The sequence below is a fragment of the Macaca fascicularis genome, chromosome 6 (assembly GCF_037993035.2).
Source record: "Macaca fascicularis isolate 582-1 chromosome 6, T2T-MFA8v1.1".
Lineage (NCBI taxonomy): Eukaryota > Metazoa > Chordata > Mammalia > Primates > Cercopithecidae > Macaca > Macaca fascicularis.
This window is the reverse complement of record NC_088380.1, coordinates 170,834,261-170,859,310: the sequence shown is the minus strand read 5'-3', so window position 1 is coordinate 170,859,310 and position 25,050 is coordinate 170,834,261.

Below are 25,050 nucleotides of genomic sequence, written 5' to 3'. Positions count from 1 at the left end.
ATCAATATATCATATATATCACAGAATATAATAATCAAATATCTGGGCACCCGTGGTCCAGTCAAGCTGATACATAAAATTAATCATTACACTAAAAGCACTAGAATAAATATTCTTTTATAGGTATTAGTTATTAACTAGTGATATACTTAAAACTAGAATTGCTATGTGAAAGCATATGTCCATCTTTAGCTTCACTAAATACTGCCAAATTGCTATCTAAAATAAATCAACTTGTACTCTCATTAGTGACAGATGAGAGTTTGAGAGTTTTCTTTCCTTCTTTTTTCCTTCCTTCCTTCTTTCCTTCCTTCCTGTTTTGTTTTGTTTTATTTTGTTTTGAGAGACGGGGCCTCGCCCTGTTGCCCAAGTGGAGTGCAGTGATGCAATCATAGCTCACTACAGCCTCAAATTCCTGGGCTCAAGCAATCTCCCTAGCCTCAGCCTCCCAAATATATGGCACTATAGGTGTGAGCCACCACACCCAGCTAATTAAAAAAAATTTAGTGGGTAGACACAGAGTCTCACTATGTTGGCCAGGTTGGTCTTGAACTCCTGGCCTCAAGCAATCTTCCTGTTTCAGCTTCCCAGAATGCTGTGTTTACAAGCATGGGCCATTGCACTCAGTAGAGAGTTCTTTCTATTCATTCAACAATCTTCTAGTCTTGGCAGTCTTTTTAATTTTCATGTTTATGATGGATGATGAGGGTAGGAAGAGGACTGCAACTTTATTCTGGGGTGCTATGCTGCTGTTTTCCTAATCATTTGATTGGAGGAAGCAGACTTTGGGGGCTTTTTGTTGCTCTTGTTCTGTACCTATTGGGCATTTCTAGATTAAAGGATTCTCCATTAGCCAGCCCCTCATCTATCCACATTTCTGAGTCATCTTATATTTGATTTATGTATAATTTACAGAGTTTTGGTTGTATTCAGTAGTAGGAATAGAGAGATATTGATCTACTCCATCTTGTTTCCTTTTATATGAAATTCACAATTAGTTTATGTCTTATGGAAAAACTAAATTGTGATTTTCACTGAAATCACATTGAGCTTAATTATCAACTTGAAGAGTTCTACTTTTATATTCCCAAAATGCTTTATAATTTGCTCTATCCAATTTTTGCATATATTTTACTAGATACATTCCTTTATATTTTTACCTTTTTTCCTAATAGAAGCTCATTTCTATTATTATTTTTAATTGGTTACTGTGGGTATGTAGGGATATTGCTAATATTTTACATAAATCATAGATCTTGCAAACTTGTGGACCTTTCTTAATAATGTGAATAGTTTATGTGTAAATTATCTTGGGGTTGATATGTTAGTTATTGTGTAATCTCTAAATAAGCACTGTTTTGTCTCTGACTTTTCAATTTTTCAGTACTTCTTTCTTCCTCTTATTGTATTTTCTAGTATACTCAGTACTATATTGATTTGAGGACATCTTTTTCTTATCCCTGATTTAAAAGAACACTAATGTTTTATTATTGTGTAGGGACAGTCTTTCATTAATCACAGTTAGCCATTCTTCCTCTTAGTCTGAACACATAGCATATATTTCACAAATCTAGAAACATTAGAACTGTTTTAAGGGAAAAGATGTAACTAATATGATCTAGTCAATGTAAGGGAGATTGCCTACAGGTGCATGCCTTATAAAATCAGTCCATTACCTAACAGAATGGTAAATTAAATAAAATCATTGATTGTAACTGTTGCCTCTTTTTCTCTTGATGCAAGTAATCACTTACTTTCTACATTTAATGGCTAGAATTATCACAGATAAACCAAGTATCAGTAGCTGAGATGATAGTAAATCCATATTAATCATTTTTTATACCATCAGTAACATAGATTAATTTTATTTTGAATATTTGTTTGCACATCTTAAATAGGCAAAAATCATTTTTATGTTGCAAGAGAGGAAAATTTTTCTGTCTGTAGTTTTCAATAGGTTGACGTATAAATATGTTTTAATTCAACTCAACACAGATGTCGGCTGGGGTCTTCTTGACTTTAAGATCATTCAAGAACATTCCAAACACACATATTTAATACTTGAGAATTTCACAAGTTTTTTGCTAATATCTGGTGCTAAAGCATGGTTCATTTCCTTCATCCCTACTTGATATTATATTCTACCACCATGTCACAATTAGTACAAACCTTAGCCTTTATGCCTGATTAGACAAGAGAATTCATTGCATCAAGAATTTTATAAATTAGCTTGTAGGCTCAGATCACTTCAAATTCTACACTGAAGTCGCCTGACTTGCAGACCAAACATTATTCCTTATTATTTTTTTCTTTCCCTCTGGTGCAGAGCTGAAGCATCTACACGAAGTCCCTACATGTCCTGCCTCATATTTTGAAGTCATCTGTAAAAATAACAAAATTGTTTCTATTTTCTCATATAAAATATATCACTTTTTAACCTACAAATTAATATTTTTTTCCAAAATAAAAGACGTTTAGAAACTTCTTTTTTTTCTTTGAGATAGAGTCTCGCTCTGTCACCCAGGTTGGAGTGCAGTGGTGTGATCTCCACTCACTGCAAGCTCTGCCTCCTGGGTTTACACCATTCTCCTGCCCCAGCCTCCCTAGTAGCTGGGACTACAGGCGCCCGCCACCTCACCCGGCTAGTTTTTTGTATTTTTTTTTAGTCGAGTCGGGGTTTCACTGTGTTAGTCAGGGTGGTCCTGATCTCCTTACCTTGTGATCCACCTGTCTTGGCTTCCCAAAATGCTGGGATTATAGGCGTGAGCCATCACGCCTGGCCTAGAAACTTCTTACATATACATCTTTCACCATTTATCTAAAACACATTCAGTTTTGTGATAGTCTCATAGTCACATTTTTACAGTTGTTCAGTAGTACTAGAATAAAAACTTTTAAAAATTCTATAAAACTTTATTATATCTCAGAGAATGACTCAAATTATAATCATACTATAAAACATATTTTCAGAGCATTAACTCAGAGAAGAACATGACAGGAAATTGATAATGTATGCTGCTTGATGCTTTTTCATATATTGATTTACATGTCATTTGTCTGCAATTATTGTTTAAATACAATTCACTCTTTGCTAATAGGAGACAATTATCACCATTATACATAGTTCAGATTTTCACAAAATGGTTTAAGCCAAGCCCAATGTTACCACCATTTTCTCTTGGAATGCTAAAAAGCATTTTAACACAAATGGAACAACAACATTTACTTGAGCATTGTAGTCATTTGTGTTGAGCTCTGCAATTCATCTGAGATCTTCTTTCTAATGTTTATCAACATAAGAGTGGGTATGCCTTGCGTGTGACAAGAAGGGAGTGCTGATGGCCTGAAGACCATCACTTAGGTAGTTTCTGCCCATTACACTGTTTGTACATGGGATCACTATAACAATCATACTATAAGTATGATTTCCTATATTGCAAATCAAACATTTCACCTGCTTTGATTAAAATAGATTAAAGAATCCTGAAGCAAACCAAAGATCCTTTCGAAACTCCATGATTACTGCTCTAAATGAGCTCATGTGGGATGGAGATGCTCCTTCATTCTGCTTCATTCTCTATCTTCAAACTAGAGGCAATAATCAGATGCAATTATTAGAAGCCCTGACTTCATCATTCCTACCCAAGGGTGAAATGGCCTAGAGTCAGTGCTTTCAATTATGCTGGGTGGCCCAGGAATGGACAAGCTGATTTATAGATGGCTGTGCTTGGTTCTGCCCCAAAGGCCCCAGAGGAAATGCCTGTAGGAGAAGCTGAATCTCCCTATCAATTGGCTCTCTACTCTGTCACCAGCCACACAATTAAATAAAAAGCTGAGTCTGGAAGACAGATTTTTTTCTCTCTCTTTTACATTTATGATCCATTTTAAATCCCTCTGACGTTAAAATGAAAATTCCATAGGCACACTTGCATGTCCTCATTAAAGAATAAAAATTAAAGATGAAGTGACAGTTATCACTAAACCAACTACAGAGGAAACGCCCATAGAAATAACATACTCAGTCCAGATTTCAAGCAGTTTGGGCCGACAAATTACAAATGCAAGTTCCTTTTAGGAGACCTATATCAAAAGAATGCTTAGTCACATACAATATATCCCATTCTGTTTTGATCAACTGAAATCATTCTTCCTATTTGGGGCTTCTCAAAACATTTGGTGTAGAATTCTTCTCTTTGACAATCTTGTGAGGGAGTCAATACATAAAAGTACACTGAAACAAATTTCAGTTCCTCTGGCTGTCACTGGGTGAAAAGTAGACCCCATCCATCCCCTGCCCCTGTGCTTGTTCCTCTCATTGCACACACACGCACGTGCACATGCACACACACACATTTCTCCAAGATATTTCATGGAAGCTGACTTTTAAAACAACTTTCTAAAATTTTGGACATAGTGAAAAATCCAGAGCTGTATAATATAAAACCCACACCCAAAGGCCCATCTCTTTTCTTTATTTTCAAAGACATCAATTCTTTTCACATAAAGGAAGGAGGCAGAAAATAAAAAAAAAAAAAAATACTTTCAGTCCACAGTATGATAGGTGCCAAATCTTCTTTGAAACCAACCGTAAACAATTCTGGCAAAAAGCAAGACACAAATGTCTATTTTCAAGTGAATATCTGCATGATTTCTTAAGACACTCCATGCTTAGATTTCTGGTTTTGATACAAGAAAAAAGGCTGCCTGAAAGCCAATTTTCTGCAGAGAAAATTTTAATGGTAGAGAAGAGAAAGAGGGTGTTTAGAAAAAGAAATAAGAAATTTATAATGCCTAACTTGTAAAGAAAGAGAAAAGGTAATGAGAGTCCTAGATCCTACTGTAGAGATGTGATTTACTGTCTATAGCTAGAATTTTAAGAGAAAATAGTGAAGGAAAAAATTTCTCCTATATTTTATCACTACTACAGCCCTCCCTTAAATTTCTTCTTGGTGAAGGTATCCATCCTCCACAGCAAACGGTGCAGCAGATGTGGAACATTTAATGTGTTTAATAAAATGACATGGTGTTCTGCTTTAACTGTGCATTTGCCATCCTTGTAAAGTAATGAAAAGCTACCTTTTCTGAGAAAGAATGACACCTGTAAAATTGATGTAGGCAGAGCAAAAAAAAGAAAGAAAGCTAGAAAGCAATCACAAATCTAGAAAATGTCCAAAGAGGGTAAGGTTCAGGAATCTGTGTGCAATTTTTTTTTTTTTTTTTTTTTGCTTTGGGATAAACTACAGAACCTAGATTTTCAATTTTAAAGAGAGCCAGCATACTAAAAAGTGTCATTTCTCTTTTTTTGTGATTTTTCAAAAATAAAGGAATTTCAAAATTGTTAACAAGTAGCATTTAAATTTATCAATAATAGTTGAAAACATCTGCTAAAGGTAGGAGAATAGAAAAAATGTAAACCATTGTAAAGACCGCTCTGAAATTCAGTTCAAACATTAACTCAGCCAAGGCCAAGCACAGGATGCTGCTGAGAGAACTAAGGAGCTAATGTTTTATGCATATGAAGTAGTTTAAGAACTTTCCAAGAAAATGTGTCTATTACAGCACCAATGATAACAAGAGCTCTGAGAAAAAAAATATCAAAGGAATAACAGACATCTGAGAAGGCTTCATGGAGAGGACTACCCTAAACTAACTAACCTGATGATAAATTAAGTGGAATTTCAATCATCAAGTAAGAGAGAGGGAAGAATACATTCTAGATGTGGGAATAGCCCAATAGGAAGTAATTAATACTACCTGTTTCAGGCCCAAATTTTGCCAGAATAGATAATAATAGACAAGGCTTCCTTTCACTTGTGAGGAGAGATTAAATTGAGTAAGTATAAAGAATTACATAATATTAAATATTAGAGAGAGTAGTTAAAACATTTTATATGTTGTATTAATCTGTTCTCACACTGCTATAAAGGACCACCTAAGTCTGGGTACTTTACGAAGAGAAGAGTTTTAATTGACTCACAGTTCTGCAGGGTTAACAGGATGCATAACTGGGAGGGGGGTGCTCAGGAAACTTGCAATCATGGTGGAAGGTGATGGGGAAGCAAGCACCTTCTTCATATGGTGGCAGGAAAGAGACTGAAGGGGAAGTAGTGCCACACACTTTTAAACCATCCAGATCTCATGATCACAAGAACAGCAAGGGGAGAATCCGCCCCCATGATCCAATCACCTCCCAGCAGGCCCCTCATGTAATTTGACATGAGCTTTGGGTGGGGACACATTCCAAACTATCTCAGTCCCTTCTGGCCCCTCCTAAATCTCATGTCCTTCTCACATTGCAAAATATAATTATTTATTTTCAACAGTCCCCTAGTCTTCACTCATTACAGCATTAACTCAAAAGTCCACAGTTCTCATCTGAGACAAGATAAGTTCCTGTTGCCTATGAGCCTGTAAAATAAAAAACAAGTTAGGTACTTCCAAGGTACAATGGGGGTACAGGCATTGGGTAAATGCTCCAATTCCAAATGAGAGAAATTGGCCAAAACCCAAGGGTTACAGGCCCCATGCAATTCAGAAACCTAGCAGGTCAGTCATTAAATCTTAAAGTTTCAAATAAATCTCCCTTGACTCCATGTCTCAAATGCATGGCATGTTGATGCAAGGGATGGGCTTCCACAGCCTTGGGCATCTCTGCCCCTGCGACTCTGCAGGGTATAACCCCTGCAGCTGCTTTCACAAGCTGGTGTTGAGTGCCTGTGGCTTTTCCAGACGCATAGTGAAAGTTTTAGGTGGTTCTACCATTCTGGGGTCTGGAGGACAGTGCAGTGACCCTCTTCTCACATTTCCACTATGCAGTATCCCGCTGTGTCAGGGCTTCAACCCCACATTTCCCCTCTGCCCTCCCTTAGTAGAGGTTCTCCATGAGGGCTCCACCCCTGCAGCAGACTTCCACCTGGATATCCAGCCATTTTCATACATTCTCTGAAATCCAAGTGGAGGTTCCCAAGCTTCAACTCTTGCTTTCTGTGCACCTACAGGCCCAACACCAAGTGGAAGCCACAAAGACGTGGGGCTTGCACACTCTGAAGCCACAGGTCAAGCTATACATTGGACCCTTTTAGCCACAGCTGGAGCTGGAGTGGCTGGGACTCAGGATGCCATGTCCTGAGGCTACAAAGAGCATCTGGGTCCTGGGCTTGGCCCATAAAACCATCTCTCCCTCCTAGGCCTCTGGGCCTGTGATGGGAGGGTCTGCCTTGAAGGTCTCTGAAATGCTCTGGAGACATTTTCCCTATTGTCTTGGTTATTAACATTTGGCTCCTCTTTACTTCTGAGTAAGTATAAAGAATTTCTGCAGCACGCTTAAATTTCTCCCTAGCAAATAGGTTTTTCTTTTCTGCTACATGGCCAGTCTGCAAATTTTGTAAACTTTTATGCTCCACTTCTTTTGTAAGTAGAAGTTCCAGGTGCAGATATGAGCAAACAATTTTAGAAACAGCCAGGTCACATCTTGAATACTTCGCTGTTTAGAAATTTATTCCTCCAGTTACCCTAAATCATCTCTCTCAAATTCAAAGCTCCACAGATCCCTAGAACAAGGGCAAACTGCTGCCAGTCTTTTTGCTAAAGTATAGCAAGAGTTACCCTTACTCCAGTTCCCAATAAGTGCCTCATCTCCATCTGGAACTACCTCAGCCTTGACTTCATTGTCCATATCATTACCAGCATTTTGGTTAAAACTATTCAACAAATTTCTAGGAAATTCCAGACTTTCCCACATATTCCTATCTTCTCCCGAGCCCTTCAAACTGCTTCAACCTCCATCTGTTGCCCAGTTCCAGAGTTGAGTTGCTTCCACATTTTCAGTATCTTTATAGCAGTACCCCACTCCTGGTACAAATTTTCTTTATTAGTTCCTTATTACACTGCTATAAAGAACTACCTAAGACTGGCTAATTTATAAAGAAAAGAGGTTTAATTGACTCATCGTTCAGTGGGCTTAACAGGGAGCATGACTGGGAGGCCTCAGGAAACTTACAATCATGGTGGAAGGCAAGGGGGAATCAAGCATCTTCTTCTCATGGTGGCAGAAGAGAGAGTGAAGGGGGAAGTGCCACACACTTTTAAACAACCAGATCTCATGAGAACTTATTCGCTATCACAAGAACAGCAAAGGGGATGTTTGTCCCCATGATTCTGTTGTCTCCCACCAGGCCCTACCTTCAACACGTGGAGATTACAATTCAACATGAAATTTGGGTGTGGAGACAGAGCCAAACCATATCATATGTGATAACAAAAATGACAAAACACCTCTGAACAGATTGTATTAAACACTGAATCAGTATTATCTCATGTAAACCAAATGTCAATTATGGAAAAACATGTAGTAATATTATCTCCATATTACATATTAGACAATTTAAGTAGTTTAGTAGTATGATTGATATCAGAAGAGATAATATTTATATATAATATTATCTATCAGGATTTGTGATTCCAAAGTCTATGCTGTTAATGAATATATTTCATTGCCTCATTATAATTTTATGTATTTTATATAATGCATATCCTTGGTCTCCAAAAATATTTAAGTAAAGAGAATTAAAACCTGTTTTGTTTATTATAATTTATGTAAAAAAAAAGAAGTATTTTCTCTAATGTTGAATGGAGGTGGAAGGAGTGCTAAAAGAAATTGGTAGAATGATTAAAGAATTGGCTGGAGCTATATGCAAGCAGCAGCTCAGGAGTGGTGCAGGGTTTTATAAGTTAGGGGATCTTCTCCAAATGGTATAGGGGAAGCCATTGGAATATCATCTGCAAGTGATGTAATCAGATGTGTTTTTTAAAAACATGCTCTGGTTGTAGTGAAGAGAATGGTTCAGGGACGATGTCAGTGGGAACACAATTATTGAAGGATTTCAAGTGCAAAGTAATATTGTCTTGAACTAGCAGACAGAAATAACAGGACTTGATGACTGAGTCAAGATGATACCTACATTTGTGGCTTGAACAATAGAGAAACAGTAAATCTACATACAGAATCAGGAATCACAAAAGCACCGGGAGAAAAGATGAGCTCAGTTTGGGATGTTTGAAATGCTTTTATGGTATTCAAGAGGAAATGTCTAATGGTTGAAGATACTGATCTGATTCTAAGAAATGAGATCTCACCTGGATCAAAATTTGTGATTAGTTAAAGCCATAGGCATAAATGTGCAGAGTAAGAAAGGAAGGGGCATTAAGACAGAATCCTGAAAAACACCAATCTTTCTACAATAAAGAAAGAAGAAAATGTAGAAGAGGAATGGAGTGACTCTAGAGACAAGGCAAGAGTTTATGGAGTAGTTAAAACTATAGAAACAGAGGTACAGAGGTTTCCTTTTTGTTTTTTCAAGATGGAAAAACTGATCACTAGTGTTAAATGCTGATGAGAGCATCAGTCAGATGAAGAAGACAGTGACCATTGAATCAGCACCTGAAGATGTTACTATTTATGCATTTTAAAAGGATTAGAGGCCAAATTATAACGGATTTAAAGGTTAGTTAAAAACAGCAACAAAAAGTAGAGCTAGTGTATATAAATTAGTGATTTCTAAAAACGAGAGCTGGTGCCTAATCAGAGGAAAACTAAAAACGTTATAGTTTTAATTATGCTAAATTATGTTACAAAATTATTACAGCAGGATAATATTTTCTACATTTTTATGCTGAAATACATTTCTTTTATAAAATAATGGTCATAGAAGATAGGAGTAGTTGTTTTCATATATTATTTCTAGTTAAATCTGTATACCTATTAGGCTATTCCAAAATCTGAAACCTACTGTTGGTGCTAATTAAACTGCTTGATTCTAAAGGGATGGGTGTCCAAAAGAATGTTGCAGCAGCCCCTGATGGAGAGAGAGAAGGTAGAGTAAAGGGGAATGTAACTCATCTGGCAAAGGCATTTGCTTCACTCTGAGTTTAGAGAGCAGTTCTGAACGGTCAGCAGAGAAGTATTTGCATTTCGTCTTTGGCAGTTTCATTATGTTGTCAATTATTATAGTACAATGTTCTAAGAGGAGTTTCATCATGCATTCAAATTGGAGAGAAGAATCATTTAGCCACCACAACAAATTGAGCTCAGCAGGCTTCATTTCAGGAATTTCTGTGGTGTCAAGTGGTCAGTCCTTAATTTTAATTTCTAGATATATGAGATGCAAATTGCACGATCTTTTCTCCTCTGATAGTCAAAGCAAATGGCTCCAATTACATTCTAACATACCCTTAACTGGGAGGTAAATAACATTATCAGCTTGGGATGTGATAGGATGAATCACAAAGAAAAGATTAATTATCTTGTAAAGGTATTGTATTATCTTAATTGTTCACATCGCTCAAGCTTTTCTAATTAGAAAAGTAAATACCAGCCAAGGCAGGTTTTGCCCTTGCACAATGAAAGAAATAAAGGCTGAACATTTGCATGAATTATAACTTTTCAAATATTTAAACTTAATAAGGCCAATCATCAGTCTATACCTGTTTTCCTGTCACCAGCCTTCTCAAAGATCAATCGTGGTTCTTTTATGAAAAGCAACTAATACAATCCACTATTAAATAATACAAATACTTCCATATATTGATACTACAAGCAAGCCTACCCATCCACATCCCTATTATCCAGTCTTGTTCATTGATTTCAAAATCTAAAATCCTTTTCTCTATCAAATCCATTCTATGTGTCCTTTTAGCCCTGTAGTTTATTTGAAAACCCAGTAGAGATTACACATAATCCCCCAGTTTTCTCTTCCAAGCAGCTGCTGTCATTTCTTGTACAGAACAGTTCCCATTCCATCTTTCTGATTAATGCTTTTTCTCTAGTTAAATTTTTAGTTCTACTAAACAATTAGAATCGGATCCTTCCTCCCAGACCTCTGTCTTACCTGTGAGACACTCATCAGACTCCTGCATGAAGTTGTATTCCACCATAAGGCATGTAATCGACTGACCCTAGGAACACATAAAATATCCTTACTACTTTGAATATTTTTCTTGATAAAGCACCCAGCACATATTAGGTACTCAGAAGTGTTGCTTCCATTAGACCCATTTCCTCTGTCAGTTTCTGGCCTTGGTTTGGAAGCAGTATGATCTAACATTTGAAGAGCAAAAGCATTACATCCATAAGGATCTACAATTGAATCAAATCGGTAAGACTAGTTCTGTAACCTTAGATAGGGTGATAGGGCACTTTACCTCTCTGGGTCTCTTTTCTTATCTGAAAAAATGAGATTAAAAATAATTCCAACCTGTTAAGTTGCTTCTAGGGGGCTAAATGATACCTTGTGGTTATACACTTAGCTCAGTGCCATGCACATAATAAATACTCCACAATTTGGGGCTGTATCATATTGTATGACTATAATCTATAACTTCTCTATTGAAACTCAGTTTGAAAGCTGTTTCTGAGGTTGGAATGAGAAGTGAAAAATTCTTATCATTTAAAAAGGTCATCTGAACCCACCCACATACCAAATGCTTCTCTGGGACCTAATTCTGATGTGTCTCTCTGATTCTTACATCTTCAAAGTGGGATATTTTCAGAGGTCTGATGGGTTGTAACACACTGTTTCCATAGCTGGTTTACCAACTCACTGATCTACAGCATTTCACTTATGGCTCTTCTTTTTTGACAGGATGGCTTGAGGGAGATGATGATCTTAAATGCCAAGAGGATTTTCCATGCAGGCACAGGGGAAGAATTCTGTGAGCATCTGTGCACAACATGCAGAGCAGATTTTGAGGGTGTGCAGCTCCGGTTATGTATTCAGTTAATGGACCCTTGGGCTTCAGGACAGTGTATGGTGGAAGGGAAGAGGGGTTAATTTATCTGGAGCTCAATTTGTGAAGCCAATACTTCAGGCTCATTTACATTTACATTAGCAGGACATCGTTAACAGCGAAGGTGTTGGATGAGATCACAGCTGATTTTATGGATATGATCTCTTTCTAGTCTCCAGTCAGTTGCCTGGAACTGAAGCAAAAAATCATGCAGCCCCGTTTGACCAGCCAGGTCTGTTCCTCTGATGTGGTCAAGAGTTTCTCCCTTCAATTTCTGTCTCAGTTTTCAATCACTTTTTTTTTTAATGCTAAAACTTCAATGTAGCAAAAGCCATCTAAAAACCTACCTCGATCTTCTCTTATCCCTTCCTTGTATATGATAAACATTTAATTGACTCATTTAGAAACTAGGCACAGTCTCTTAAGACCTTTGTTTCTTTCTGGCCATTTGTTCCTGGTTCACCTTAAAATAAGGTCTGACATATATGAAGTTGATGCTACTAATCTAGCCATTATGACACTAAATAAGTCATCTAACTTCTTTAAACTTTATTTCATATGTCAGTAAAATGGAAATCTGAATTAACTTATATGTGGCAAGATTGATGTGAGGACTGAACAAAATCATCCATGTGCAAATGTTGTTATCAGTTAACCAATGTGCCTCATATGGATGGGCCCAGACCCTTGATGTCATGCCAGAGAGAATGATTCAAGAGACTTATGTTGATTGAAACATTACTCAACACACACACACACACACACACACACACACACACACACACACACAGCAAAACCATCAAACTCTCCCCAATTTGAGTTTCTGTTCCCCAGCATTTCCTCCTAAGCCCCAATCAGAGTAGACTGGGTGAGGCAATGTGGAAAAACAGTTGCATGACTTAATATGGCGTACTGACTTCAACCAAGACATGGGGAGAAACAGCACAATACCAGGGATACTCCTCTACTGTTTAGGACCAAGTTAATACTTGAATAACTAAGAAAGATTTTTCTCTTCATGACTATTTTTTTAAACCTTTCTTCCAAACTAAAGGTAGAGAAACATGTATCTGCATTCCAAATTACTATTTACTTCATCTGTCTTTGTTGTCTTCATTATGGTGGGGATTAGGTGGTTTCCTATTCTCAGGCCAATCAAAAATGGAGTATGCTTAGTCTGGCCATGAGACAAGTGCCTAGTTCTTCATAATCCAATTCTTACTGTGTTCTTGGCTATACTTGTTCTTATAGTTGAGAGAATGCATACCATTCCAAAGTATTATCTCTCTTTTGTCATATTTCCTTCCTGAGGACTAGAAGGCTAACATAGTTTCTTTCGAAATTATTACATTAACTTCTGCAGGGTCTACCAGCTAATCTTTATGCCTCTCTCCTCCTCCTGTACAATAACGACTCATCATCGCATTGGTACTTTTCACTCAACTCATCATCACACTGGCACTTCTCACTCAACCTTTAGCACAATGCCTGACACTCTGTATGCTTTCAACAAAGGATAGATAGTATTACTGTTACCAACCTGTTTCAGACACTATCCAAGGTGTTGCTAATATCAAAAATGAATAATGCAGTAAATTGTTCACAGGGAGATCAGTTTTTTTTAAGTTTGTGATTAAATCATGTTTCCATTATTGTCAGTGACTTTGACCTAAAAACTCTTATCTTTTCTTTCCCAATCTCCCTTGGATGCAATGACAAGCATATCACAATTCCTGGCTAATGCTGTTGGATGATGTTTGTAAACAATGAACTGAGCTCCAGTGGTGAAACTTTCTAATACGTTCACTCAATACTCCTCTTCTTAGCCCACAGAAGGTTAAATCTTGTTTGCACGACAAGGAAACAGAATGTAATATAAACTTTCAATATAGAGACTCTATAGAGCTAAGAGGGGCAGATGACTAAATGGTCAGTCATATTCTTGCCAGCCTTTGCCCCACATTTCCAAATGAAGAGAGCTGTAGCTTGAAATAAATATTCAAGTATAGCATGGTCAAGTCTCTTGTATATGAAACATTCTTCAAGACTTGAAAATGAGCATTTTCCCAATAAGGCTAAGGAGCCTTAATCTAGAAAAGTAAATGTGACACATTGTGCTCATTTTACCAGACTGAAATCTCGTTGAGAGAGAGGATCAGGTCTGCCATGCGCATTCCTTTAACCCATCATCTTACACAATGCCTAACATAGAATCCACGCTCAATAAATACTTATTAAAATAATAAAATCATTTTGTGATCAATTTATCACTTTGGAAAAAGCTGTGTAGCAAGAAAATTTAAAAGCAGTAGGAAATTGATTTGCAAGATTAAGAAAAGGCTATTCTGAAAACAATTTAAAAAAAAAGGTTAAATGCAAAATAAGAATAAATCTATACTGTCACTCCTCCATAAATCCATATTTGTTGTTGTCTTCAATTGATGGTAATTACTTGCCAAGTTTACAGGTGTTAACTAATGAAGAGGAAGAACTGAAATGCTGACTTGAGAAGATTTCAAAAAGTTGGGGGAGTTACTCTGCCTTAGTTCTTTACGTTACAGAAATCTTGTTCAAACCCATCCACCAACCCTTCATTCAAATGTCACTTTCCTGATTGCTTTTGTTATGTGCCATTGAGTCATAGAGATTTCACAGCTGACTAATGCAGTGGCAAGGTGATAAATCATAACCACCAAATAACATCAGAGATATTACAAATGATAGACAGCATTTCAGAGGACTGCCTGTGGGAAACCAGGCATTTATTTTCACTTTGTACCAACTTCTAACTAGTCTAAAGTTGACAGTGGGAGTTGTCAGAAAGGTAAGAAGTTGTTGCTAGCACAATGTTATTTAGGCACACAGAGATGACTTGTTAAAAGTAAAAAAATTAGTTTCTTTGTTGTTCTACCAAATTAAAATTAAAGTCAGGAAATATGAATTTGAAGAGAAAGCAAAAACAATAAGTTCAGGCCTTTAGTTAGGGAAATAATTTTTGCCTTCTTATAGGGATACTTCATATATTTTCCTTACTAAAATGAAAAAAATATGAAAATAGAGACTTTTCTTTCCATGAATAAATCTATATACCTGAATCATCACTTTGGGCTCAGTTTATCTTAGTATGATATCATTGCAGCATGAGGATTGTAATAAATTCTGAAATAGCATTCAAATTAAGAGCAAATATTTAATAAAAACACCAAATAGGTTTAATGCCTCATTAAGATTATACACTAGTTGTATCTCCAATAAGCATTTGCTGTACATACTTCACATAGTAACTTAGCAATAATGATGCTTTCCTCATCCGAGGCTTCTAAAATTGAATTTAATCAACACTGATAAAATTACTCTGCTATTTAAGGGAAAAAATGGCTTCTCATTTCATGCAGAATTAGTCATGATTATGTAATATTCCAAAACCTGATGGATTCACTTATAACTTGAAATTACAAATACATTTAAGCCCACACAGCATCTAGGAGGCAAGGCAATTTCAAGAAGAACACACAAGTAGATTCTCTGTGTCTTTATAATCTTCATATAATTATAGAGAGAGAACTGGGCTTGTGTAAATTTCAAAACAATGGTTTTAGCTGTACAAGGATTTTTGTTTGCTTTATTAGCTCTTCCCAAAATGTGTGGTTTTCTAACATAAACTTTTAAAAGTTTAAAATATCTGTGATGTAACACACTTTGTTTTTGTTTTTGTTTTTGTTTTGTTTTGTTTTGTTTTTGAGATAGAGTCTCACTCTTTTGCCCATGCTGGAGTGAAGTGGTATGATCTCGGCTCACTGCAACCTCTGCCTCCGGCTGGGTTCAAGTGATTCTCCTGTGTCAGCCTCCTGAGTAGCTGGGATTACAGCCATTTGCTACCACACCTGGCTAATTTTTGTATTTTTAGTAGAGACGGGTTTTCACCATGTTGGCTAGGCTGCTCTCGAACTCCTGACCTCAGGTGATCCACCCACCTCAGCCTTCCAAAGTGCTAGGATTACAGGTGTGAGCCACTGTGCCTGGTCTAAACATCTTTTATTCAGAAGTTACATACGTTGTCTCTAAAAACAATGGGCAGAAAAAGTCAAACTAAGGAACCTGAGACAAAAACAAAAGTATCATTTCATCACCTCCAAACTCACAACCCTTCAGAAAGGGAGGAAGAAGAAGAAGAGGCGAGCTATTTTCCAACTAAGAATGTCTCATTAAAGCCACTTGAAGCTTTTACAGTAATATTACATTATCTCTGGTGGACCCTTAGAGGAACACAAGCACATACAAATATATTCCCATTCTCTTAAGAACTGTGCCAAGAAAGAAAAGCTGAGAAGGCATCTTCCTCAAAATTCTGAAGGGAAACTACCCTCTAAGTAGGCACTTTTGGTGCACTATGCATTAAAGTGTTTTAATAGCATCCATTTATCATTTTAACAGCAAGCATTTACTAAAAGGTGTACGACCAGGTGCAAAGAAGAAAGCACATAATGTATCCTCAGGCTTAAATTTTCAAAAGACAATGTGAAGTTATGTCAGAAATGAGAACTGCTGTTCTTTTCCTTGTATTTGCCTAAAGCATGTGATTTTCAAGGCTCAGCTCTATAGGAGACAAAACTTTTGGTAAGAACACTATCAATTGTCTTTTATTTGAGGAGACGATTGAAACGAGGCCTCATCACGTCATGTTAACCTTCTGGTTAACAAGGCTGGAAACCTTTTGACCATGGGCCGCCATGACAACGTAGTAAATGTAGTAATGATAACAACAGACATTGTGAAGAAAATCAGAATTTACTTACCACTTTCACATAAATTGTCTGAAACTGTTCTTCTAAGAATCCTATAGATATAGACCTTATCCCTATTTCACACGGGCAACATGAAAAATTGTTGACTTATTGCCTAGTGGTGTATGGAACATATTCAAAATCATTCTTGCCCGGCAACCAAAATAATTTAAAACCACTTACCTCTGTGGTTCCTCAAGAAATAGTAGAGATAATCCCATTGATAAATTTCAGCAAAACTTCAAAATCTGCTTTCCTACACTACCCCATTGTATTAGGAGTATCCTATGCATTGGCGATTCATTGCAGTAAGATAGCATTACTGCTCCTGAATACATAAATAATAATCTTTCTCTAATTCTTTTCTCCTCTCTCTCACACGCACATACAGCCTATCAAAGTATATTATTTTCATGTTTTCAGTATTTTTTTTTGCTTTCAGCCAATGAAATCAAGCCTTTCATTGTATATCTTAGTGAATAGTTTTGACCCACGTGTCAACACTTAACAAGTATCCCATAGGCTTGGCTCCTCTGAACATGGAAAAGGCAGAATATCACATTGTATTTTGAAACACAAGTTTGCAGCAGCTCAGAGTTTTCAAGAAAATTGTAAAAGAGCAAAATGGTAAATATCAGCAGACAGGAATGGATGACGTAAAAATATAAGGAAAGATCTCATTAAGCATTAGTTGAGTCTAGGAGAGTAAACCAATATTTAATTTGGTGATTATTGTAAGAAAATGAAACAAGAAACCATATATGACTTCAGAGTTATTGCCAATGAAGAATCCAAAAACGCATTTCCATATGTCATGTGGTCATAAAACAATTCCTAGGAGACCTTTATGGCTTACAATTTGCAGATCCCAAAGCTAATGTATCATGTAAGGCTGAATAGCTACTCTAGATTATTGAGAACAGGAGTTGCAAACTTTTTTTTTTTTTCAAGGGCAGATAGTAACTATTTTACACTTGTGAGACAGATCTCTGTCACACTTATAAAACTTTGCCATTGTAGCCAGAAATCAACACAGGTCATACTTACATGAATACGTTTGACCTTGTTTCAATAAAACATTACATACAGAAAGGAAGTACTGCCAATCCATGCCATAGATTAAAATTGTCGGCCGGGCGCGGTGGCTCAAGCCTGTAATCCCAGCACTTTGGGAGGCCGAGACGGGCGGATCACGAGGTCAGGAGATCGAGACCATCCTGGGTAACACAGTGAAACCCCGTCTCTACTAAAAATACAAAAACTTAGCCGGGCGAGGTGGCGGGCGCCTGTAGTCCCAGCTACTCGGGAGGCTGAGGCAGGAGAATGGCGTGAACCCGGGAGGCGGAGCTTGCAGTGAGCTGAGATCCGGCCACTGCACTCCAGCCTGGGTGACAGAGCGAGACTCCGTCTCAAAAAAAAAAAAAAAAAAAAAAAAAAAAAAAAATTAAAATTGTTGTGGTTTTGGTGTGTTAATTTTTTATTTGCATTATGCTCACTACTCAGATTCTGTACACAAAAGCAGTGTCTGAACTGCTCCCATTTATATTTACTTCTGGAATCAGGAGAGGATAGAAAGATCTCAAATATGATTGTGTAGTACCTTATTTTTTGTCACTGACTTTCACACTTGAGGGACCTGAGGCTAGTTTAGTAAGGGCACTCCTAGATTCTAAGCATGTTTCTCTGTCTTCAAGGTTCACTCTCTTTCCTTCCAGCACATGAAATGTGAAATGTATTGTTGGAGGCTTCTACAACTTGTCTTCTTGTTCTGAGAGTTTCTGTAACTGCAGATAACCTATTTGATCATCCCTTGGTATAGTTCCAGCTAATTTCTATAAAGGAGTTAATGGGTGATACCATTTGTTATTACACATTTGAGTATATTTTTCTTATCAAAAGGAGACTCTCAAGATTGGAATGTCTTGAATATACAAAGGAGCACATCTCTAATTGTATATTAAATACACCATGTCAGGAATTGGACAAGAGATTTCAGAAGCTTACACAATCAATCACACTTTGTAAGCCTTCTTTATCTACTCATAAGTAATGCTTGATAACATCTTTCTACTCTTTTTTTCTCTATCCTATTTCTGTTTCTGGAACTTGCATAATGTAACCATACTTGCCCGAGGCATCTTTCCCTGTGTCTGCCCTGTGCTGTCATGCCACAGTCTGTATTGCTTTTGGAAATGGGAAGCTGTTATTAAGGCCTCTGACTCAACACTGGGAAACTTCAGTGATTCTTTTCTTGACTTTGAGATAAAAGAAAGACCACATTCTTTCTTCTACCCCTAGTCTAGTTCTGTCCTGAACTTTGTCACTAAGACCCCAGCTTACAAAACTTTGCCCCTCTCATGAAATGCCAATACTAGAAGAAAAAAGTAACGTGAAAAGGCAGTACCGAGAGTAATTTATTTTATTCTCTAGTCTCACTATATGGTGCTAAGAATGGAAAATTTTATAGAAAAGAGGTAATAAAGGAGATGAAAGATATCAGCGTCATTCTGATAAGCCCAGTTGTCTTGGAATCGTGAATACAGAAGATAAAAAAGAAATGCATGTTTCTGTTAAATACTGTTAACACAAATGTATAATTCACACAACCAGATGCAGCTGTGACTTCTTGGCTGTAAAAACAGAAGTTAGAATGCATGTATTGGGACAACCAAAGAGTCCAGGAATGTGAAGCCACACACAAAATATTCCCTTATATGTTTCACTTACACTCAGAAACAGATGTGCACCTCTCTGTCATCCATGTTTTTAAACACTAATAAGAAAGCTGCTAGACAAGGACACAGACCCAAACTAAAAAGTCATTTCCCAGCAAGTGACGCAGCAATCTCTACTTTGACTTTGACTTTAGCTCCACAGCTGTGGTGAAACTCACATTATGGCTACAGGAAGGAAATTGTTCCCAGGTGAGAAGTAAATTATCTAGCTTGGCACAAAAATGTTGAAAAGGCAAATTCCACCTGCTTTTCTCTAGGCAAGATATTTTTGTTCAAATATCTTCCTGCCACCTCCTCAAGTAGTCTCCCCCATGTCCAGTTTATATCCCGTTTCTGGAAATAATTTCAGTTTTGCATTCTTTATACACATAGGCATGTTTATGTGTGGAAATGCATGAGAAACCTCAGGGCCACAGCACACACTTTCTAATTCGCTAAAGAGAGAGTTTCAGAAAACCTCAAATGCAGATGCCTTGATTTATCAATTCTCCCATTAATTCATGGATTCATTCATTTCTTCTTTTATTCGACAAATGAGTCCCAAGTGCCCGTGTTGTGACAGGCACTATTTTAAGCTCTGGGATTATAGCACTGACAGATGAGGTCAATGTTCTTGTTATCATACAAGAAAAGAGATAAAAGATCACGTAAATAATAAATAAATAGACACACGCTTTCCTATTTATTTCACACTTAGCCTGTATCCAGCATTTATGAAAACAATTTTCTAAGATCCTTCTATAATAGAAAAAATGAGGAAGAGGGCATCACAGCCTTTGCCCTAAAGAAACATAGAATTTTATGGTGGTGGCAAGCATTCAAGTCATTTACCATAATATAAACCATAATTTTTTAAGTTCTATAATAAAGATACAAGAAAAGTGTTGGCAGAAGACTAAGGAAAGAGCAGACAGTGACAAATGACAGGGAAAAGCATGTATGGAGAATTCTTGAAAAAACGATTGTTGATGATATTGATGAGGAGGAGGAGGTTGATAGCAACTAATACTCCAGGCAGCACTCACTTCATTCCATGCACTGTTATAGGTACATTATTGTAACTTTACGCATGTGAATTCCTTTCATCTTTGTAATCCTGGAAGATAAGCGTTTTCTTATTCCCACTGTACCCTCACTGACTCTGAGGCCTGGAGATATTAAGTAAGCTTTCCAAGGTCACAGATGTAGTATGTGAGGGAGCTAGGATTTGAACCCAGGTAGACTGGACCCATTAGTCCATGTTCTTAAATACAGCTCAATACAGCCTCTGATAGTAAAAGGAATTTCAGAAGATAAGAAATAATAATCCTGCCTGATAATACAATGTAACCAAAGGTACAAAGTCTTGAAGGTTCCAAGCATGTTGAAGAACAAGGAGTGGGTGACTTGGATGGAGAATCTGAAATAGGAGAAATGTAGAGGGATTTGAGGCTGGAAAAGAAAGAACCCATTGTGAGATTTACTGTGTTACCTAATTTTATTCTTTAGGTCGGCAATGGGGAGTCATTGAAAGTGTTTAAAAATGAGAATACAATGCCACTGTTGAGAAGGGTTTTACATAATGCATACTGCTACATTCTGACCCCTGTGCTAGGTGCTTTATGTATGTTATTTCTAATCCTCAAATAACAGTAAAATTATTAACACAGCTTTAACGATGAGCAAACTAAGGCACACTGCTGATATAAAGCAAGACGGGGATTTAAATTCACATAATTCAGACGACTGCACTATTTCCTTTAATTCCTATGAAACTGGACTTTTAGCAGTATTCGGGAGGTAATGAGAAAGCTGAGATTACAGGCAAGGAGACCAACAGCGTACCTAGTAGTCTTTATTATTTTATGGGCTTTTAAAACTTGTTAAATACCAACCTGTGTATTTACCGTATTTCTTTGATTAAATTGTGATTTCATTTTGAAGCCATAGAAATGATTAGTTCAATTACTAGGAGGTTTAAGTCCTGTGAATCTGGTAAACTTGTTCACTCATTTACTGTCTTTTCCAACACTCACTGTTACTGTGTTTACTGTTTGCCAGTCTGTGCACTCGGGGGTACAGAGGGTACCGTGATAGACACAGTCTTTCTCATTGTGGAATATAAAATCAAGCAAGGAAGACAGAGAAAGGTAACAATAACAATGAAAACAGGATAATAAAGATAAATAGAAGGTGCTTTGTATGGTTCCTCATAGCACAGACTTCTAACCTGGCTGAAGATTCTGTTAAAAGGGGCTAAGAGGAGGAGGTTAGTAAGGAAGGAGCAAAAAATGTTTCCTGGAGAATGAGGAGTTACCAAAAGCATTAGTAAGAAAGATCATGCATGCATCAAGCATCTTCTAATTGGAGAAAATAAGTCTACTCAAAGTTACAACATCTGATTGGATTTCAGACTTTTCCTGCACCCACTGATGAAGACTTGAACAACTTCCCTGTTGTTGGAATTTCTAAGTTGGGTGTCAGGTGCTCAGGATGTCAAAAGTGTCTCATGGGACAACAGCAGTGATTTGCACAGAGTAGTCATAGACAGTGCCAGGCTCAGACCTGCAATTTTAAAACAAAGTTAAAGACAGTGCCTTAGGTTTCCCTGTGTTCCCTCCTGCTCTTTTCATAGGGAGAATTTCCTAATCAAAGTGTCTGCACCAAATGCTGGCATCAATTGGTATAAATGATTCAAAAAAAACAATTGGGTAATTTTTATTTCACTTACCAGAGACGAATGTGCGATTGTATAAGGTCAAGACATGGGAGATCTCAGATTCATATAGACTGGTAGCCCTTAGTTTGGGAATTTTGTGCTTTCAACTAATGACAGTTAGAGCCGGCTGTTAGATGTGTTCAGGAGTCTACCCAACCCAACGGGCTACCCACCAATCAGAATTTCCAAAACCTCTTTGATTTACCTTCATTTTTTCAGGAAATGACATGATACAAATAATATCTGTGCAAATGGAAAATAATAATATGGAATCAACAACAATAGCCTTCTGTAAAAAAAAAAAAAAAAAAAAAAAAAAAAAAAGCTAGACAATGGCATGGCACACTAATGGGTCCTGTCGTTATAAATACAATTATGATCCCAAAATGTAGCATTTGTACAGAAGGGAATAACACATTTTCTTGGAAAAATGACTTCCTTTTCCTCAAAGTCCTTGATTTATGCCATCTGATTTGTGCTGGGATGAAATTTAATTGGTGGTAACTGTCATCAACACACAAATGTCTAGGTTTCATCTTGAATTTCACAACTGGATGAAGTTCATGGACAAATACACATTCATTCTGCCTTAAGAAAACCATTTCTAGTTTCTAAGCCTTTTGCTTTCTTTCTCCCTTAAGATGTGGTGAGACTTCTTTTACTGGTCTCATCAGTTGACCTCTAATTATCCATAGCTCTGATTTTTTTACATGCTTCAGAAACTATTTAGATAATGGTATGGCTTGGGTGGCACTTTTATTTGAAAACTTTTTAAGTGAACTCTAGGGGAAAAACATTTAAGTTGTAAACTGAGCCCATGCCCAATGGCACAGTAATAACAGTAATAATGACTTTAAATTTTATTTTATAGAATAAGTAATTTAATTTTATGGTGACAGTCACTGAGCATCTATTATGTGCCAGGTACTGTGCTAAGAGATATATAAACATCATCCTATTTATTTTACACAACTTTATGTACTAGGAGCCATTTATCTCCACCTAGTAGACAAAGGAAATGAACATTAAGTCAGTTAATTAGGCTGTTAAAGGCCACCACTAGCCAGAATATATGTGTGTGTGTGTGTGTGTGTGTGTGTATGTCATCTTCAAATAACATTTTGTGTGTGTATGTTTGTGTGTGTGTTCCAGTTGCTTTGGTTATATAACAAGTTATCCTAAATATTAGTGCTTGAAACAATGATAAAATTTATACTTTACTTACAAATCTGCAGTTTGGGGAAGACTTAGTGAGAATAGCTTGTTTCTATTTTACTCGGCATCCCTTGAGGTGGCTGGAAGGGAGGAAGCTGTAATCATCTGAAGGCTTATTCACTCACATTTCTGGTAGTTATCTGTAGACTGTGTTTAATTGGGGCTGTTAGCAGAAATAAGTAAACACCATGGCTTTTCCATGTGACCTGGGGTTTCTTTCTCACAACATGATTGCTAAATTCCAAGGGCAAGCAGAGAAAAGAGACACAGACAGATAGACCATTTATTGACTCTCAATAAACTAGGTATTGATGGAAAGTATCTCAAAATAATAAGAGCTATTTATGACAAACCCACAGGCAATGTCATACTGAACGGGCCAAAGCTGGAAGCATTCCCTTTGAAAACTGGCAGAAGACAAGGATGCCCTCTCTCACCACTCCTATTCAACATAGTATTGGAAGTTCTGGCCAGGGCAATCAGGTAAGAGAAAGAAATAAAGTGTATTCAAATAGGCAGAGAGGAAGTCAAATTTTCTCCGTTTGCAGATGACATGATTGCTCTGCTTGCAGATAAATGACATATTTAGAAAACCCCATCATATCAGCCCAAAATCGCCTTAAACTGATAAGCAACTTCAGCAAAGTGTCAGGATAAAAAATCAACATGCAAAACTCACAAGCATTCCAATACCCCAATAATAGACAAACAGAGAGCCAAATCATGAGTGAACTCCCATTCACACTTGCTAGAAAGAGAATAAATACCTAGGAATCCAACTTACAAGGGATGTGAAGAACCTCTTCAAGGAGAACTACAAACCACTGCTCAAGGAAATCAGAGAGAACCCAAATAAATGGAAAAACATTCCATGCTCATGGATAGGAAGAATAAATATTGTGAAAATGGACATACTGCCCAAAGTAATTTATAGATTCAATGCTATCTCCATCAAGCTACCATTAAATTTCTTTACAGAATTAGAAAAAAACTATTTTAAATTTCATATGGAACCAAAAAAGAGCCTGTATAGCCAAGACGATCCTAATCAAAAAGAACAAAGCTGGAGGCATCACACTACCTGACTTCAAACTATACTATAAGGCTACAGTAACCAAAACAGCATGGTACTGGTACCAAAACAGATATATAGACTAATGGAACAGAACAGAGGACTCGGAAATAACACCGCACATCTAGAACCATCTGACCTTTGACAAACCTGCCAAAAACAAGCAATGGGGAAAGGATTCTCTATTTAATTAATGTTGTTGGGAAAACTGGGTAGCCAGATGTAGAAAATTGAAACTGGACCCCTTCCTTACACCTTATACAAAAATTAACTCAAGATGGATTAAAGACTTAAATGTAAGACCTAAAACCATTAAAACCCTAGGAGAAAACCTAGGCAATACCATTCAGGACATAGGCATGGGCAAAGACTTCATGACTAAAACACCAAAAGCAATGGCAACAAAAGCCAAAATTGACAAATGGAATCTAATTAAACTAAAGAGCTTCTGCACAGCAAAAGGAACTATCATCAGAGTGAACAGGCAACCTACAGAATGGGAGAAAATTTTTGCAATCTATCCATCTGATAAAGGGCTAATATCTAGAATCTACAAGGAACTTAAACAAATTTACAAGGAAAAAACCAAACAACCCCATCAAAAAGTAGGTGAAGGATATGAACAGACACTTCTCAAAAGAAGACATGTATGTGGCCAACAAACATATGGAAAAAAGCTCATCATCGCTCGTCATTAGAGAAATGCAAATCAAAACCACAATGAGATACTATCTCATGCCAATTAGAATGACGATCATTAAA